Below are 12248 nucleotides of genomic sequence, written 5' to 3'. Positions count from 1 at the left end.
CAGGGGGCCCGGGTTTGATCCCTGGGCAGGGAACCAGACCCCACATGGTACAACTAGGATCTTCCTTGTAGCTCATGGTAAAGAATCTGCTTGCAATGAAGGAGACCCGGTTTAACCCCTGCGTCAGGAAGACCCTCTGGAGAAGGGAATGGCAATCCACTCCAGTATTCTTGTCTGGAGAATCCCATGGGCAGAGGAGCCTGGTGGGCTACAGTCCATGAAGAGTCAGACACGACTTAGCGACTAACGCTACGCTGCATAGTGCTACACGGCTCAACTAAAGAATTGGCGCGCTGCCGCTTAAGGTCCAGTGTGATGCAACCAAGAGCCGGCACAACTACATAAATAGATCAAATATATATTTTTAAATCGTGCTGGAAAAACAAAAAAAAGAAAGAAATTATCATACTTTCTTAGCTTTGATCACAGACCTCTCCAGAATTTATCTCTGTGGTCAGTATGGTAGACATTTTTAACTTCTCAGTCTGTGTTACACATTTCATCCAAAGATGGGGTTATAACAACAGACTAAACTGGGAAAAGGAGATGTGGTAGACGGAATAATGTCCTCTCCCTCTCCAGAGACGTCCTATTCTAAACTACAGAATCTGTGAATGTTACCTTATATGACAAAATCCTCACACTGGAAGATGTGATTAAGTTAAAGATCCTGTAATGTAGAGATTATCTTAGACCACCTGGATGAGTCCACTGTAATCAAAGGATCCATATAAAAAGGACGTAGGAAGGTCAGATTCATAGAAAGAAATATCATCATGGAAGAAGTACTCAGAGGGATGCCATTACTAGAAGGGGTCTGTGAGCCAAGGAAAGTATGGGGCCTCTAGAACTGAAAAAGCAAGGGATGAATTTTCCCCTAAAGGCTTAGAAAGAACTCAGCCCAACCACAGGACCTTGATTTTAGCCCACTGAGATTTATTTTGAACTTCTAATCTTTAGAGTTGCAAGATAGTATTTGCTTTAATCTATTCAGTGTGTTATAATTGGTTACAATAGAAATTAATATCATGGCATCCAGTCCCATCACTTCATGGCACATAGATGGGGAAATGATGGAAACAGTGACAGATTTATTTTGGGGGGCTCCAAAGTCACTGCAGATTGTGGCCACAACCTTGAAATTAAAAGACGCTTGCTCCTTGGAAGAAAAGCTTACAGCATATTAAAAAGCAGGGACATTACTTTACCAACAAAGGTCCATCTATTCAAAGTTATGGCTTTTCCAGTAGTCATGTATGGATGTGAGAGTTGGACTATAAAGAAAGCTGAGCGCCAAAGAATTGATGCTTTTGAACTGTAGTGTTGGAGAAGACTCTTGAGAGTTCCTTGGACTGCAAGGAGATCCAACCAGTCAATATAAAGGAAATCAGTCCTGAATATTCATTGGAAGGACTAATGCTGAAGCTGAAACTCCAATACTTTGGCCAAGTGATGTAAAGAACTGACTCATTGGAAAAGACCCTGATGGCTGGGAAAGATTGAAGGTAGGAGGAAAAGGAGACGACAGAAGATAAGACGGTTGGATGGTATCACCCACTCAATGAACATGAGTTTGAGCAAGCTCCAGGAGTTGGTGATGGACAGGGAAGCTTGGAATGCTTCAGTCCATGGGGTCACAAAGAGTCAGATACAACTGAGCAACTGAACTGAACTGAACAATAGCAATAGAAACCTAAAGACATTGGGCAGAAATAAACATGTGTTCATTAATTGTAGGAGTATCTCTTATGTTTTGACTGTCTGAAAAAATGATTCTTTCAATTGCCCTTAATTCTAGACACTTTATAAAGTCTTAAAGTCTTAAAGACTGGCACTAAATCATGATCATCTGCATTTCTCACACCACGTTAGCCCATGGTCAAGCACATACAAATTCTCACTAAATATATATTACATTGAATTTATTTGACAAAAGGTAAACACGTCTGCATTGAAAAATGACAGTAATACTTCTTGTTTTTATTTTTTTTTTCAGCTTCATAGTGAATAGAAGTCAAACACAGAGGCTGAAAGATGTGCCTCAAAAAGATACAAACAGGAGGGAGTGAGGCAAACAAAAGTTAGGTATTAGGAAAAGCTGTATCCTGAAAGAGCATCAGGCAAGAATTCAAGACAGTGTCTGGTACTAGGGCCATGTAAGCATTCTTATTCTTCACAGATAAGAATAAGACACTGGATTAAATTTAGAGAGACAGCAAAGAAGTACACGCATCAGGGCAGTGGGATGAAAGGAAGGCCAGCATGGTGCGGTTCTCAGTTCTGGCACTCATCACAGAGAACACGTTGCAGATTGCAGACAGTCACCTATAGACGTTACGCTCTAGAAGGGCCCCCAGAATCTGGATTTGTATTTCTTTTTTTTTTTTCAAATTTGTTTTTAATTGGAGGATAATTGCTTTATAATGCTGTGTTAGTTTCTGCTGTGTGTATGTGTATGTTTGTGTTAGTCGCTCAGTCGTGTCCGAGTCTTTGCGACCCCACTGGACTGGAGCTCGCCAGGGTCCTCTATTCATGGAAATCTCCAGGCAAGAATACTGGAATGGCATTAATGAAAGGAAAAGACTGTAGATACTTAGACCTCCAGCCTATTCATTCTGGTACATTCTTAAAATGACTGAGGCATGAGGAGCAGGATTTTGAAACTGCTCTGTTCTCCTGGGTTGTATATTCCATCTGTTTAATATTTCATACTCATAATCCTAATAAATAGTTAATAAGGCTTGTCAATTTCATTTTTTATTAGAGATATCCTTCACCCATCCTTCGAGAGACAAGAAACTGGTTGATAAACTATGCTTCCTGAATAATGAAGTTAGCTTGTGACTCTGCTAATCAGTCCTTCTCAAATCTTTATCTGCATATGGATCACTTGGAGAGCTGATTAAAATATAAATTCCCTGTAGTCTAACTGGGATGTGGCCTGAGGTTCTGCATTTCTAATATGCTCCCAAGTGATACACATGAAACTGATCCGTGGACTATACTGTCACAAAGTTTTATTTGTCATGAATTCCTGATTAGAAGTTTAAGTTCTGCAGTTGGATCCTATTCTGGAGAAAAGAGAATCTTAAATTTGGGGACTGGGCAGAAGGCAAATGTCCTCAGTATTGTAATCTAGTTTTTACATCTCCTATTGCCCCATTAGCTTAGCGTTCTTACCTGGATCACTGACTCATTTATATGTTTCTGTGTTTGGGATATACCTCCTTGTCTGGAATTCCTCTCACTGCCTGCCACTGCCTCATGGCACTCATGGCACTGTTTAAGGGCTTCCCTGATAGCTAAGTTGGTAAAGAATCCACCTGCAATGCAGGAGACCCCGGTTTGATTACTGGGTCTGGAAAAGATCCTCTGGAGAAGGAATAGGCTACCCACTCCAGTATTCTTGGGCTTCCCCTGTGGCTCAGCTGATAAAGAATCCGCCTGCAGTTTGGGAGACCCGGATTCTATCCCTGGGTTTGGAAGATCCCCTGGAGAAGGAAAAGGCTCCCTACTTCAGTATTCTGGCCCAGAGAATTCCATGGACTGTATAGTCCAGGGGTCACAAAGAGTTGGACACGACTAAGTGACTTTCACTTTCACTTACTCTTTCTTAAAAGTCACATGGGACCACATGGATCAAAAGCTGCTGAGATGCTTGTTAAAATGCAGATTCTGGGGGCCCTTCTAGTGTGTAATGTCTCTAGGTTAAAAAAAAAATGGTACTGATGAACTTATTTGCAGGACAGGAATAGAGACACAGAAGTAGAGAACAAACTTGTGAACACAGCGGAGGAAGGAAAGGGTGGGACAAATTGAGAGAGCAGCACTGACATACACACTCTACCATGTGTGAAACAGTCAGTGGGAGCTGCTCTATAACAGAGGAGCTCAGCTCGGTGCTGTGAAATAACCTAGAGGGGTGGGGTAGGAGGGGAGGCTTAAAAGGGGGCATATATGTATACATGCAGCTGATTCATATTGTTGTACAGCAGAAACCGGCCTTCTATGGTGGCCCAGATGGTTAAGTATCGCCCTGCAATGCAGGAGACCCAGGTTCAATCCCTGGGTGGGGATGATCCCCATGAGAAGGGAATGGCAACCCATAAACATTACCAATTGCTTTAGGACAGCTCAGCTCTTTCTCCCTAATGTCGTTGCAAATAGTAATCTTGTACTACTCAGAGGAACTCATGTTCCCCTTATCTGTAAAATGTTTATATTGAAATTTCAAAAAACTAGATTTTGCCTCCTCCTTACCAAATGTGACAGAGAAGACAATGGCACCCCACTCCAACACTCTTGCCTGGAAAATCCCATGGGCAGAGGAGCCTGGTGGGCTGTAGTCCAGTCCATGGGGTGGTGATGAGTCGGACATGACTGAGCGACTTCACTTTCACTTTTCACTTTCCTGCATTGGAGAAGGAAATGGCAACCCACTCCAGTGTTCTTGCCTGGAGAATCCCAGGGACAGAGGAGCCTGGTGGGCTGCCGTCTATGGGGTCGCACAGAGTCGGACATGACTGAAGCAACTTAGCAGTAGTAGCAGCAGCAGTACCAAATGTGAAATGTTAATAAAGGCCTCCAGGGATGTCATTTGGCCTGGAAGTCATAAAGAATATACAGAGTCTAGAAAGCTGGATATCAAAACTCTTGCTGAACACTGGAAAGAAAAGATTTCTATGATCTGTGTATCTAGTTACCAGGGTCAAACCATAATCCTTTGAAAGAATCTGAGATACTGCCTTGCTCCATCTGACAGAGAATCATGCCTTCAGAAGGAAAATAAAAATTCATGAGCTACTGTGAACTGAATTTGTTTTTTTTTATTTTTCTAGGTAATTTTGGACCCATAGGAAGGAACAACTACCATAATAAAACACCTCAAACCAATTTTTATAAAATTGTTAAAATTTTATAAAATTTTTAAAGAAAAACCAAATGTTTAATGAAACTTCTAAGTGATTCATAGCTTCCAAACAAGTTATTTCAAAAATATCCTTAAAACTCTAGATATTGGGATAAGATAGAACCTAACTTTCTGAGGCCTTCAAAAAATTCACTTTGAATTTGAAGATGAAAATAGGTTAAACTAAAAGAATGTAAAACCAAATAAACTCTGATAAAATTAGTCAAAATAAGCTGAAAAGCTGAGTCGCAATATTTATGGACAAAGAAGATTTCAGTATAACCAGAATTACCAGAGATAAAGATTATCTGGCATTCCTAACTAAATTAAAAAACTCAGAAAAAAAAAAACCCTCAAAAATCATAAAATATTTGAAAAATAAGTAAAACACTTCCAAACAACCTGGAAGCCAATACAATAACTTAACAGGATATGAGAAAGTATTTTTGAAGTTAGTGAAAATAAATATGTATCATATGAAAATGTTTAGGATATAGCATGGCAATTGTTAAGAGGGAAAATTATAGCAATAAATGCCTTTGTTGTTACTGTTGCTGTTCAGTCACTAAGTTGTATCCGACTGTTTGCGATGCCATGCTTTCCTGTCCTTCACTACCTCTTGGAGTTTGATTAAACTCAAGTCCATAGAATTGGTGATGCCATTCAACTGTCTCATCCTCTGTCACCCCTTTCTCTCCTGCCCTCAATCTTGCCCAGCATCAGAGTATTTTCAAGTGAGTCAGCTCTTCAGATCAGGTGGTCAAAGTATTGAAGCTTCAGCATCAGTCCTTCCAAAGAATATTCAGGGTTCATTTCCTTTAGGATTGGCTGGTTTGATCTCCTTGCTCGCCAAGGGACTCTCAAGACTCCTCCAGCATGATAGTTCAAAAGCATCAATTCTTCAGCACTCGGCTTTCTTTATGGTCTATTCTTCCATCTGTACATGACTACTGGAAAAACCATAGCTTTAACTATAGGGACCTTTGTCAGCAGAGTGAAGTCTCTGCTTTTTAACGTGCTGTCTAGGTGTGTCATAACTTTTCTTCCAAGGAGCATCTTTTAATTTCATGGCTACTGTTACCATCTGCAATAATTTTGGAGCCCAAGAAAATAAAGTGGGTCACTCTTTCCACTTTTTCCCCATGTATTTGCCATGAAGTGATGAAACTGGAGGCCATGATCTTCATTTTTTGCATGCAGAGTTTTAGGCCAGATTTTTCACTCTCCTCTTTCACTTTCATCAAGAGGCTCTTTAGTTCCTCTTCACTTTCCACCATTAGAGTGATATCATCTGCATATTTGAGGTTGTTGATATTTCTCCCAGCAATCTTGATTCCAGCTTATGCTTCATCCAGCCAGGCATTTTTCATGATGTACTGTGCATATAAGTTAAATAAGCAACGTGACAATACACAGCCTTGACATACTCCTCTCCCAATTAGGAACTAGTGCATTGTTCCATGTCTGGTTCTTACTGTTGTTTCTTGACCTACATACAGGTTTCTCAGGAAGCAGGTAAGGTGGTCTAGTATTACCATCTCTTGAAAAATTCTCCAGTTCGTTGTTATCAACACAAAGGATTTAGTGTAGTCAATGAAGCAGAAGTAAATGTGTTTTTTTGGAATTCCCTTGGTTTTGTTTTGATACACAGATGCTGGCAATTTGATCTCTGGTTCCTCTGCCTTTTCTAAATCTGGCTTGTTTGTACATCTGTAAGTTCTCAGTTCAGGTACTGTTTAAGCCCAACTTGAAGGACTTGGAGTTTTATCTTGCTTGCATGTGAAATTAGCACAACCGTACACTAGTTTGAACATTCTTTGGCATTGCCCTTCTTTGGAATTGAAATGAAAATTAATCTTTCCAGTCCTGTGGCCACTGCTGAGTCTTCCAAATGTGCTCCCATATTGAGGGCAGCACTTTCACAGCATCATCTTTTAGGATTTGAAATAGCTCAGTTGGAATTCCATCACCTCCACTAGCTTTAGTATGTAAATAAATGTCTCAAGTCAATAATTTTCCCTTTCAAAGTTAGAATCTCAAGAGAAGAAACAAAACTGAGAACTGATTTGTAGTCCATAGTAATCAAGACAGTGTGGTATTGGTGAAAAAACAGGCAAATACATCATTTCAACAGAACAGAAAGCCCAGAAACACATAAATATAGTCAAGTAATCTTTGACAAAGGAGCAAAGCCAACACAACAAAGAAAAGTCTTTTTACAAATAATGTTGGAATAATGATGTTTCTACATGCAAAAAAAAGATCCAGACACAGACCTAACACCTAAAAATTAACTCAAAATGGATCTCAGACCTAACTGTAAAATGCAAAACTATAGAATACTTAGAAGATAACACAGGGCAAAATCTAAATGAACTTGGGTATTGGTGAAGACTTTAGATACAATATGAAAGGCACAGTCCATGAAAGAAAGAAATGGAAAGATGAACTTTATTTTTTTTTTAATTTTATTTTATTTTTAAACCTCAAACACTGTATTAGTTTTGCCAAACATCAAAACGAATCCGCCACAGGTATACATGTGCTCCCCATCCTGAACCCTCCGCCTCCTCCCTCCCCACACCATCCCTCTGGGTCATCCCAGTGCACCAGCCCCAACCATCCAGTATCGTGCATCGAACCTGGACTGGCAACTCGTTTCATACATGATATTACACATGTTTCAATCCCATTCTCCCAAATCTTCCCACCCTCTCCCTCTCCAACAGAGTCCATAAGACTGTTCTATACATCAGTGTCTCTTTTGCTGTCTCGTACACAGGGTTACTGTTACCATCTTTCTAAATTCCATATATATGCATTAGTATACTGTATTGGTGTTTTTCTTTCTGGCTTACTTCACTCTGTATAATCGGCTCCAGTTTCATCCACCTCATTAGAACTGATTCAAATGTGTTCTTTTTAATGGCTAAGTAGTACTCCATTGTGTATATGTACCACTGCTTTCTTATCCATTCATCTGCTGATGGACAGCTAGGTTGCTTCCATGTCCTGGCTATTAGAAACAGTGCTGCGATGAACATTGGGGTACACGTGTCTCTTTCCCTTCTGGTTTCCTCAGTGTGTATGCCCAGCAGTGGGATTGCTGGATCATAAGGCAGTTCTATTTTCAGTTTTTTAAGGAATCTTCACACTGTTCTCCATAGTGGCTGTACTAGTTTGAATTCCCACCAACAGTGTAAGAGGGTTCCTTTTTCTCCACACCCTCTCCAGCACTTATTGCTTGTAGACTTTTGGATCGCAGCCATTCTGACTGGTGTGAAATGGTACCTCATAGTGGTTTTGATTTGCATTTCTCTGATAATGAGTGATGTTGAGCATCTTTTCATGTGTTTGTTAGCCATCTGTATGTCTTCTTTGAAGCAATGTCTATTTAGTTCTTTGGCCCATTTTTTGATTGGGTCATTTATTTTTCTGGAATTGAGCTGCTTGTATATTTTTGAGATTAGTTGTTTGTCAGTTGCTTCATTTGCTATTATTTTCTCCCATTCTGAAGGCTGCCTTTTCACCTTGCTAATAGTTTCCTTTGATGTGCAGAAGCTTTTAAGTTTAATTAGGTCCCATTTGTTTATTTTTGCTTTTATTTCCAATATTCTGGGAGGTGGGTCATAGAGGATCCTGCTGTGATGTATGTTGGAGAGTGTTTTGCCTATGTTCTCCTCTAGGAGTTTTATAGTTTCTGGTCTTACGTTTAGATCTTTAATCCACTTTAATAAGTTCAAATTTTCTTTGTGAAAGACACTACCAAGAAAATAAGAAGACAAGCTGTAGACTGGGTAGACATCTGATAAAGGACTGTCATATATTTTGCCAAAATATGCAAAACTCTCTAAAATCGTTAGTATGAAAACAAACAATCCAATTAAGAAATGGATCAGACACTTAGACAGATACTTTACCCAAGAGGTTGTAAAGATGGCAAATCATCATACATGAAGATGTGCAACATCATATGTCATTAGAGCACTGCAAATTCCAAAATCAACAATAGCATCCAGGTACCACAAGACACTTATTAATATGGCCACAATCCAGAACACTGACAACATAAAACGCTGGCAAGGATAAGGATGTGGAAGAACAGAAATATTCTCATTCATTGCTGGTGGGAATGCAGAATGGTGCAGCTACCTTTGAAGACTGTCTGGCAGTCTCTTACACAACTAAACACGTACCATAATGATCAAGCAATTGTGTTCCTTGGTATTTAACCGAAAATATACATCCACAAGAACACATGCACAACAATGTCGATAACAGCTTGATCATAGTCGCCAAAACGGGGGAGCAACCAAGATGTCCTTCAGTAGATGAATGGATAAATAAACTGTAATACATTCAAACAATGGAGTATCATTCAGTGCTGAAAAAAAATGATCGATCAAACCATAAAACAACATAGCAGAAACTTAAATGCATATTACTAAGTGAAAGAAGCCAATCTGAAAAGGCTATACATTAATATGATTCCAACTATATGACATTCTCAAAAGGTGAAAGCTATGGAGACAGTAAAAAGATCAGAGGCCTTTGGGGTTAGGAGGGAGGGAGGAATGAACAGATGAGCAGAGAAGGTTTTAAGGGCAATGAAACTATTCTTTACAATATAATAGTGGATACATACGATCACGCTTCCATCAGAATCCAGGGACTGCAGAAAACAGGCAGTGAACTTTAATGCACACCATGGCCTTTGAGTGATAACGATGAGCTCATCTAGGTTCATCAGTTGGAACTAAGGTTCTGCTCCAGTGTCAGATACTAATAGTGGGGGAGGCTATACATGTGGGCAAAGGGTATAAAAAAAATCTAATTTCTACTCAATTTTGCTATGAATGTAAAACTAGCATTAGTCACTCAGTCATGTCAGACTCTGCAACTCCATGGACCATAGCACATCAGGCTCTTCTGGTCCATGGGATTCTCCAGGCAAGAACTCTGGAGTGGGTAGCCATTCCCTTCTCCAAGTGATCTTCCCAACCCGGGGATCAAACCCAAGTCTCCTGCATTGCAAGTGGATTCTTTACCATCTCAGCCATCAGGGAAACCCCTCTAAAAATAAAATCTATTAAAAATGAAATGAGTCAGCATAAAGAAGATAATATACATTTAAGTTGGAAATAGTTACACAGAAAAATATCAATGAAACCAAAAGCTACTTTGTCAAGAATATTATACAAATTGACAAACCTCTACCCAAATTAGCCAGGAAAAAAGAGAAAAGACAAAAAAGAAATTGGGAAGTTTAGCTTTACACCACTTTACTTCCATGGAAGACCTACATTAGCAATGTGAACACACATTTTGCCAAAGAAGATATATGGATAACAAATAAGAACAGAAAATGTAGCTTAACTTCATTACTCATGAGGGAAATGCAAATTAAAATCATTATGTCTAAAATTAAGAATTAAAAAGATTAAGAACAAATTTTGCATAGCAACAGGAACTCTCAACAGTACTGGTGGGTTTATAAAATGGTACAACTATAAAATTAAATTTTCATCTACCACAGGACCCTGACACTATTTCCAGATATTTACCCAAGAGAAATAAAGGCAGATGTATATAGGAGGATTTATATGTGAATGCTCATAGCCAGAAAGTAGAGAGAAACCTGGTATAAGCTGAATTGGGTTCCTTAAAAATTCATGTGTAATAGTTATAACCACCCAAATGTGACTGTTCTGGGAATAGGGTTTCAAAAGAGATAATAAAGTTAAGTAGGTCACTGGGGTGGGTTGTATTCCAATATTACTGGTGTCCTTATAAAAAGAAGAAATTTGGATATAGACTAGCACAGAAGACTACATGAAGACACAGATAGAAAATGGCCATTTTGCTTCTTTGCTCAAGCCAAGAAGCAAAAATATGGGAAGAAACCTTATTTAATAACTTGTAGCCTCCAGAACTGTAAGAAAATAAATTTCCATTTTTAACAAACACATCCAGTATGTGGAACTTTGTTCTGGCTACGCTAACAAACGAATGCATGTGTGCATGCTAAATTGCTTCTGTCATGTCCAACTCTTTACGACCCTATGGACTATAGCCCACCAGGTTCCTCTGTCCATGGGGTTTTCTACGCAAGAATACTGAAGAGGGTTGCCATGCCCTCCTCTATAACAAACTAATACAAATACATTAACAGATGAGTGGATAGACACATTTTTGACATATCTATGCACTGGAATACTACTCATCAATAAAATGGAATAAGCCATTGGTACATGCAACACTGTAGATAAATGTATCTATAAATTTTCTTGAGAGAAAGAAGCCAAAAACATCTCCAAAATATAAAAATATTATCTGCGTATTATTCTATTCATATAAAATTCTAGAAAATACAAACTAGTTTATAGTGACAGTAGATTGATAACTATGGGAATTGGGAAGGCAAAGAGGGACTTGGTGAAGGAAAAAGGAAGAAAAACAAATGGTATAGATGTATGTAGATTTCAAAGCATCATACTGAATACTTTTAACATTTGTAGTATTATTACATAGCTATTTTAGATATAAATAACAGTGTTACATGGTAAGTGGTACATTAAATATATTTTTAGTCACTTGTTTTTAGAATATTACCTTAAAATCAGTATCGTTATTCCATACACTCTTTATAAAGAGATGGGTTATTTCCAATCTTGGAGATCATTTTGCTATAATTTATCCAATATACTTATCAGTCTATATTTTCATATTTCTTTTTCCACAAATATGTCCAACTTGATCTACTGGGGAAAAATAAAAACAAAAAAAACTATTGTCTTCTTGCACATATGTAGCTAGAAACACCTTATCTGCCTTAAGATCAAGTAGAAAAGTTTAAGTTTGAAAAAGATAGCTGACCTTATTTTCTGTTTCTGCTCATTTTTTCCAACAACCCTAAATGGTGTAAAAGGCAATGCATTTTAATACAGTGAAAAGATGGTTACAGAGTAGGAGAAAATGGAGAGAACTATTCCTGAATTATCAGAACTAGTTAGAAAGCAAATAAATAAATAAATAAAAGTTAGAAAAATGTATCCAGGTTGATCCCTCCAGAGAGCTCATTTTCCTTTGCAAATATTATATGAATGCCTTCAAATTAGCTGATGCCAATGAATCTTCTTCTAGAATGTTATTACAAATAATAGCCCTACCACCCTGGTCACCTGCTTTCTCATCCATATTTACTGAGTTTCATACTGTTTCAAACTGGCTTGCTTTTGATTTTGATATGGTCACATGAGTCAACAGAAAGCTGCAAATTGATACAAACAATTATATTAACGATACTTTCCATGTAGTACAATGCATACATTTAAACTAT

General features: G+C 38.5%; 1 long non-coding RNA gene across 1 annotated transcript in view; it reads right to left on the bottom strand.

The window, feature by feature from the left end:
• The window catches only part of LOC129629329 (uncharacterized), a 334237-nt gene that overhangs the window by 89532 nt on the left and 232457 nt on the right, over positions 1-12248 (bottom strand). The window lies entirely within an intron of this gene.

Source organism: Bubalus kerabau, chromosome 15, assembly GCF_029407905.1.
Source record: "Bubalus kerabau isolate K-KA32 ecotype Philippines breed swamp buffalo chromosome 15, PCC_UOA_SB_1v2, whole genome shotgun sequence".
Lineage (NCBI taxonomy): Eukaryota > Metazoa > Chordata > Mammalia > Artiodactyla > Bovidae > Bubalus > Bubalus kerabau.
This window is presented reverse-complemented; position numbering and strand designations above follow the sequence as displayed.